Raw genomic sequence first — 8,797 nt, forward strand, 5'->3', positions numbered from 1 at the left:
CTTTGATAAACGCATCTGCGAGCATTTCGAAAGAAGTGATAGAATGCTCGGGCAGGTGGTCATACCAAATTAATGCCCCTTTCGAGAGTGTTTCTCCGAACTTTTTCAACAACACCGACTCAATTTCGACATCGCTACCTTTTATGGTACAAGTTTACGAAGTCACGTGTTCCTGCTGGTCCGTTGTACCATCGTATTTCTGAATATCCGACATCTTAAACCTCTTTGAGATTAGTTTTGGTGACGCACTCGGAGGGGAAGACCTTTAAATATATCTCTTTGAATCCGGCCCTTTCAAAATCGGTGGAGCTCCCGGGATCTGGTCTACCCGAGAGTTATATGTTTCCACTCTCTTCTCCGTTGAATCAACCCGTTTTGCCAAAGTCTTGAGCATCTTCAAAACCTCGGTAGACGATCCGGCTCCGAATCCGTTGCTCTCGACTATCCGTGCTTCCTCCCGCCTTGGCTCGGTAACCCCTTTTGGCCTTGCCGGAGCTACCTTATCGTGTTTGCTTTGAAGCTGAGCTATGGCAATCCCCTGTTCGGCTATGGCGGTCCCTTTTTCCTGCAACATTTCAAATATGAAACGTAAGTTAATCTCATTCGGAATATCTGGTGTTTTCCAGCCTTGAGCCCGAGACAAAGTAATTGAGTTATGAGTATTCATAGGATCGGTTGCCGGAAGGGCGGCATTCTCCTGATTGATGGTATTCTGCCAATTGAGGCCTTCTCTCGAGTTGACAGCATTTGGGTCGGTTGGATCCGTAGGTGGGTTTCGTAACCCACTGTTGTTCTCGTTTTCAGCTACTATCTCGTTGTTATTCACATGACCGGAGTGACCGATGCTTGCCATTTTGTACGTTTTCTGTGCAAATCTTCTAATTTTTCAAACAACAAGTGAAGAAAGAAGTAGCAAAGATCAAACCACCACTATTATCCTAAGCCCCACGGTGGGCGCCAAACTGTTTACCCCGAAATACGGATAACAATTAGATTTGTACGTGGTGAATATGATATGTGGATGAACTTAATCTTTTGGTAAATATGAATTCTAAATGGATGTTTATACAATTATACTTATGTATATGTGTATCTATAAAGTATGTAATAAGCGGATAATATGTGTTAAATGTGCTAAATAATGATAATGAGATAGATTCAAAAGCCAAAATATATAATATTGGTTCGGTTTTGATGAACACTACGAATTCGGACCAATCTGCTTGAAGAGAACTTTAATATTTCAGATGGTTACAATGTTGTGATATGAGAAAAAATCCTAACCTAAAAAAAAGAGGGGGGGGGGGGGGGGATTGCCCTCTTTTTATAGGTATTCCTATTAGGCCTTTAGTACACTACCAAAAAGCCTTTCTAAACAAACCCTAAAAAGGATAAGGCTAATTCGTACGGTCTGACACCCGTACGGTTGTCAGCACAAATAGTGGAACAATTTTACGACGCGTGGCAGGCTCAGAACTGATTATCCAGACGGACGGACACGCACATTCGGGCTCATATTACCCGGACTAACGGACACGCTTATTTTGGCTCGGACCTGCTGTGTCCGGTACAACACCCCTGGTGTGGAGCAAGATCAAACGGATTTGTGCCCATTTGAACCTGTCTTTTGCTCGGTCTTACCGGTAACAAATTGACCCGATTTTTACCGTATACAAATAACATATACGTAGAAAGTTTGTAGTTAATGTATTAATTAAAGGGAAAGTTGTGGAAATAGAAGAATCTAATTGTCTTATGCCCAACGAGGAAAGCGGAAAAATAGAGTCAAATACATATGATTAAAGGAAAAGGACACTCTATGGCTTTGTCCAAATAAAAATGGCCCATGGTTGAACTTAACATTTTTTTTGTGCGGATGGTCTTTCTTTTGGGGTGGTTTTAATTTTTGCTCCTGAAATTGCTGGTCTTTACTTTTTGTCCTTCGGTTAGGTGACCGAATATATCCCGAGGTTCTGGGTTCGAATCCTCGCTCAATCAAAAAAAAAATCGCAAGGAAAGACTTTGCAAAAAGTCTGTCTTATGCGGCAGACTTGCCTTAAGGCATAACTAAAAGTCTGCCTTATAAGACAAAGTTTGACGTCTCCGGTAGGCTTTTAGTTATGTCATAAAGCAAAGTCTGCCACATAAGGAAGACTTCTCCTTAAGGCATAACTAAAAGTTTGCCTTATAAGGCAAAGTCTACCACATAAGGCAGACTGGCAGACTTTTTTGCAAAGCCTTGCCTGGCGATTTTTTATTTTATTTTTATGACTAAGCCGGGATTCGAATCCAGAAACTCAGGGTATTTTAGGCGAAGGACAAAAAATAAAGACCAGCAATTTGAGGGGAAAAAATTAAAGACTATCCCAACAAAGGGAATCGTGCAAATTGGCGACTTAATGCCTCCATAATGACATTCGGCCCAAACTTATCCCAACAATAGCCCACCGGTTCATAATCCCATGCATAACGTCTTTATTTCAATTTTCTTTTAACATAACCGAAGGTTTGAATTTGTTTTTCAAAAGGGGTGGTTTTCTTCTTACCTCCTATTTTTTCTGCACGATTTTGTTCAAAATTTCTCCATTATCTTCAATCTTTTGATCGATTTTTCTGTTTTTTCTCAGTTTTCCTTTTATTTTGTTCTCAATTCTTCAAAATCGTTCAATTTTTTTTAATATAATAATGCCTAATACAAAGTCAGTGTCAAAGCCTAAGGTGAAGTTAGTGGGTAAATGGGTGAAATTTGACACTAAGTTTGTTGTTGAGGATGATGATTTTACTGAATCATCAGGGGTGGTTGGTGTTAAACGAAACCCAAAAACTCCCATTGTTAGAAGAATAATGGCAAAGAGTGTTGATGGTATAGTTATTGTTGATACACCTTCTGGTTCAAAGATCAGGGCACAAAGTGTTGTATTAATTGATTCTTCCACTGAGAGAATTACTAGGTCACAGAGTAAAATGGGGAGTGATCCTGTTAAAAAGTCATTGAAACCTGAAAAAGGCAATGATTCTAAAAGGAAGCGAGCAGTGATTCACAAAGATCCAGAAAACCCCGAAGTGTGCTGATGAGGCTGATGTTAGTTCTTCAAAAAAAAAAAAAATCTATTCATCCCAATGATGATGAGGATGATGTTGGCTCATAAAAAAACATAGAGGTTGTTGTTCCCAAGAAGAAAAACTATCGTAGCAAGTCTGATTTTGAGGTATTTTTCTCATTTTTTATCTCTGTGTATTTTTAGTGTATATTAATGGTATCCTTCCTTTTTTATGCATATATTTGTAGTTGTATGTACAATGTATATTTTAGTGTATATGAGAAAACTTATAAGCGCATACTGTATAATATTTGTATATTTAGTGTATATGAGATGTATTCTATTTGCAGCTTTGGGATTTCTATTTTCGTCCACATGATCGTTACTCAACTCGAATTAGTGTGCACACAAATTGCCTCATTGTGGATCAATTGAAAAACATTTTGGATGAGGAGCAACTTAAGATGTTTAAAGATACATGTTTTGATTATTTTTTAGATTTTCCGCCAGTTTTCATACAAAACCAACTTATACATGCATTGTTGCTTAGGGAAGTGGTGTCAGATAGAGATGATGAGATATGGATTAAAGTGAGTAAGACTAGATTGCGCCTTGGAATTGGGGAGTTTTCTCTAATTACCGGGTTAAAGTGCACTGGAGGTTATAATAAGGACTATGCTATTGACCAGCCAAGTCGGTTGATGGAGTTATACTTTCCTGCTGTGTCGAATGTTACGAAGCTCCACCTGGTTGAATGTTTCAAAGAAAAAAAGCAGCAATCTGATGAGGATGCATTAATGATTGTTATCTTGTACTTCATTCACACTTTTGTTTTTTCTATTACAAATGATGATGTCATAACAAAGGATGACTTCTTGCTTGTTGAGTGTGGTGATTACCAAGCATACCCTTGGGGGAAAGTATGTTTTACGGCTATGTTAGAGTCGATGAAGGACAAGGTTGGTAGGATGAGTAGTATGTACAGTTGTGGTGGTTTTCCTTTGACTTTTCCGTGTTGGTTTTATGAGTGTTGTGGCTATGCTGATAAAAATCTCGTGAACCGGATGGGAGATAGTGTGTCACGCATACTAAACTGGTCCGTAAAGCAAAAGGTGACCTACAAAAGTTTGAAGACTAAATTTCTTAGTCTAAGCCGGGATTAGGTAAAAAGTATTTTATTTAACTTACTGTCTATTACTTGATGCAATGCAATGCTTATTTTACTGTTTGTGTCATACAATTGACGTTGAGTAATATTGTGCCATCTCATGTTCAAAAAAGACCACGAGAGTTGCCTGTTTTTGAACCTATGCCTAAAAAAGTTGAAATTTGTGTGGACGAGAATTCTCAACATTGTACTCCACCGACTCAAATTTTCAAGAAGCATCAAGCAATCAAAACTAGTGATGAATTGACACTTCTAAGAAGGGATTTCAACGTGGTATGTATGTTGTCTGTAATATACTTTTCAATCCGAGTAGCTGGTTTTTCTTAATTTTGATGTTCTGATTTTTGCCCTTTTCTTTTGTAGCTAAGCTATGAGGTTGGCACAATGAAGGAGATAATGAGTTTCTCATTCGAAAAGATTTTTAAAGCTCTACATATAAAGAATGATTTTGAGGAATAGTGTCATAGAAAAGATGAGGATCATCTTGATAGAGATGGGGTAGGTAATGATAATGTTGAAAAAAATGATCATACATTGAGGGGGGGGGGGGGGGGGAGGGTATTACACCACGTACTTTTATACGTTAAATTTCCTCATGAGTTGGTTGCTATAGATTCAGAGAGCGGAGTAACCTTCGAGGTCATATGAGATTAGGCATGTCTATCTTGAGTGTATAAGAGTTTAAGATCATGTTTAATAGGTATTGGAAGGTTCCTGGATCAAGCGAATCGAAGAATTAAGTTTGTCGAAACTTTGGAAAAATTTGGCAGAATTCTGGACAGGATTTTTTTTGGTCCAAATTTGGGGAGGTATATCTTCTAGCATATGAGGAGTTATGGAATGCATAACCTATGTAAATTCAAGTTCAAAGAGTTTTCTTTCCAATGCAACTGACAGATCACAAATCCGAGAAGTACAGTGCAAAATATGGCCCGTACTAAAAAATATGATTTTAAGTACGGACCGTATATCCCTTGGCAGAAAGGCAAATTTTTATATTGAGAATTACGGACCATATTTGAAATTACGGTCCATACTTTTGACCGTATTTTTAAGTCGGTAGTAGTTTTTGTTTTTACATATTTTGTGTATCCCTTCATTTTAACTCATTTCTCCACTTCCCCTGATCTCCAACATTCTAGAAAACTCTCTCCAACACTATCTAATCAACCCCTAAGTAAAATCAAGGATCAAAAGAGAAGATTAAGTGTCTAAAGGTGCTAAAGTGATTAGGGAAGCTTGTTTCTACTCTTGGTAATGGTTTGGGAGGATACTTCAAGGTGAAACACTCTTAGTATTGATGTGTTCTTGAGTTTTGAGGTAAGATGCTATCCTAACTCCATGTTTATGAGTTTATATGATGATTATGCTAGGTTTGGAGGGAAAGGAGTTGGAGGAAAGGTTCAAATATGAATTTGAGGTTATGTTGAGTTGTAATTTAACTTGAGTCATGTTATAAATATGTTTTTGAGCTAAAACCTTGTTGTAAGGATAGTAGTTGGTGTTATGATTGTATTGAGGATGTTATACTTGGTATAATTGGAAGAAGAAGGGGGTATAAGTGTTGTATGATATAAATCTTGGAGTGAGTAGTGATATGGAATTAAAGAGACTTATATGAGGTTATTGTTATATTGTTGACTATTAGGTGTGTATAGTGACTAAGGAGAGACAGTTATGGTATAGTTAGACGTTGTATGGCCCCCTCAGCCTATATTTTTTATGCATAATACTTCATGATGGCCTTTCGGCTTGCACAGTTTTTGTCCAGCATAGTTATATAGTATGTCTTTTCGGGCTCATCCCCTTTTCAGCATATCTCTCTTATGATTTAGCAGATTTTCATTTAATGACCCTTGAGGTCCACTCTTGTTTATGATTATGATATGAAAGCATGTTTAGCTGTGCTCGGCAGGTAGGGACCAGGCGCCCGTCATGACCCTCCAATTTGGATCGCGACAGGGGGATTGTGTACATGATCAATTGGCGGATAAGGGCAAAAGTAGCTGGAGGAGGGAAACAATAGCAAGGAGGATGACTCCCCTGATAACAATAAGAGTAAGGAGGAGGGTGATCATGCGAGGGTAAAAGTAGTGGGGAGGAGGGAAAAAATAGCAAGGAGGGTGACTTATCCAATCCCCCTGATAACAATGAGAGTAAGAAAGAGGGTGATCAGCGGTAGATGAGGGTAAAAGTAATGGGGTGGTGATAGACTGGTCTTCTGTCCCTGATATTGAATTCTCCAAATTAATCCAACCCGATAGTGATATAAATGATAAGACTATGGAGGAGGTTGATAATTTTGTGAAGGGTTTTGTGGATGGTAAAAGTAGCCAGTAACAGAGTGATGACTGGTCTGGTTTCTCTAAAATCATCCGAAGTTTAACTGAAAGACTACATGCTTTAGGAGTTAGTAAAAACAGGATCATATGGCTGCGGATGAGGATGAGGAGATAGACTAGTCTGCTATCCCCAATGATGAGTTCTCCAAATTCACCCAACCATGTAGTGATAAAAGTGTTGTTGCAGGAGTGGATAAAAATGTGGTGGATACAAAGGTGGAGAAAAATGTGGGGGAGAATTTTGTAGGACGGGAAAAAGGTGTTGTTATTTTGGATGACACACCTGTAGTGCCTCGTAGACCACGAAATTAGCAAAGTCATGTGAATCGCCATACTTGACCAGTTTTGATTCTAGTGGTAGTAATGCTCAAGCTCCTGTAGTGCCTCCAACTAAGTGTATCTTCTCTACAAAGCGTCCCTCTCAAACAAGTATTGAGATTCCTATTGATTTGAACGTGTTAAAAGAATTCAACAATTTCGTCAACAGATCGATACGAGTGAAAGAGAAGTACGTCTTCTGTTTTTGTTTTTTCTCTTTTATTTTTTTCATTTAATTTTTTCTTTTTGTGTCATAAATCATGTCATTTTATCATGATTTTTGCAGGCCTATTTATGCAGAACATACTAATAAGCTTAAATATACTTTTGACTTTGGAGTTGACATGATTGGAGAAAAAGAATGGTTTTCCACTCTTGCATATGCAGGGCAACTCCTAAGTGCTTCAGTAAGTCAGATCTCCTGTTATAGCTAGTTAGTAAGTGTATAATAAGTATATAATCAGTGTATAATAAGAGTATGTATAGTCAGAAAGGTGTAATTAGTGGATAATAAGTATATATACCTATTATAGCTAAGTGTATATAATAGTCAGAAATGTATAATAAGTGTATATATAGTCAGATCTCCTGTTATAACTAGTTAAGTCTTCTTTTTTAATAATTGGATAATAATTGTATAATAAATGTATAATAATTGTAGAATAAGTGCATATATAGTCAAAAAAGTATAATAAGTGTATATATAGTCAAAAATGTATAATAAGTGTATATATAGTCAAAATGCATATAACCTTTTTTGACTATGTGTTTTCTTCACATTTTTCAGCATATTGATGTGCTTTTTTACTATTTGAGGAAGAAAAAGAAATATGGATATGGTGATGGTGATGGTTCAGTGAAATTCACAACCACCGATTGTGTTCAACTGCTTAATTCAGAGTATGTATAAACACTTTTTAGAGAAAAATAAAGATGTCGCCCCTATTACTCAAGAAGATCCAATTGCTGAGTATATGTTGGGTATTTTATGAAGTGCAATGTCCCCTGTTGTACTGTTAATGAGATTCTTTTTCCTATAAATGTTTATGAGAAGTGGCATTGGATATTGGGAAGGTTGGTTTTTAAAGATCAATGTTTTTACATATATGATTCGCTGGGCGGTGCACGACAAAATAATGACCGTGCGTGCACCAGGATTGCTGATGTATAGTGGCCGTGCGTGCACCAGGATTAACACTGCATACCAGAAAGAGAAGCACACACCTAGTTCTAGTGCAACTGCTATTATATTTTGAATCGAGGGTGAGTGGATGGGAGTTGAGAATTTGAGCTGAAAAGAACCGAACGCTATTCCTTTTTTGATAAACACACACAAGATGTGTATATAAGTTGTATATATTTTGTATAGATATACACACTTTTGAATATATATATTGTATATTTTGAGCCTGTATACTACCTGATTTTTTTTCTTCTTCATGTTCCTAGTGCAAGTTTCAATCGTGAAGGATAAAATAGCAACTGAGATTGGTGTACCTGTAGAGTAACAATGACTATTTTTCTTATACACCAACACAAATGCACTTATACAAAAGGTACAAAATACTTAACAGAATACTTCCAGCAAAGAGTATTTGTTTTATTCTAAAAAAATCAGAATATTACTATAAATGCATTATTCGCCAACATTTTTTAACGTAAACAATTGCTTCATTCAAATGAAAAAAGAACAGGAAACAAAAAGCATTTATGGGACAACATTTGTTAGATTGTTGTTGGAGCATTTCTGCATGTCCTTCTGTTGTGCCCTATTTGTCCACACCGACCACATGAGCTTGGATTCGTAGTAGACAGATACTCGAAAAATCCCTTGTATCATTTAATCTTTGGTCTACCTGGTTTAAGTTTCTATATTGGTGGTTTAATTATATGATCTAACACCTCTGTTAAAATATCCCATTCACTCT

At 37.1% G+C, this 8,797-nt stretch overlaps 1 long non-coding RNA gene across 1 annotated transcript; it reads left to right on the forward strand.

Annotated features, from left to right (window-relative positions):
• The first annotated feature begins 4,761 nt into the window (after positions 1-4,761).
• Positions 4,762-8,297, forward strand: LOC132626513 (uncharacterized). Its single transcript, XR_009577360.1, has 3 exons — positions 4,762-7,059; positions 7,156-7,276; positions 7,657-8,297. It is a non-coding gene; the product is annotated as an uncharacterized LOC132626513 (long non-coding RNA).
• The last annotated feature ends 500 nt before the right edge of the window (positions 8,298-8,797 follow it).

This window comes from Lycium barbarum, chromosome 2, assembly GCF_019175385.1.
Source record: "Lycium barbarum isolate Lr01 chromosome 2, ASM1917538v2, whole genome shotgun sequence".
Lineage (NCBI taxonomy): Eukaryota > Viridiplantae > Streptophyta > Magnoliopsida > Solanales > Solanaceae > Lycium > Lycium barbarum.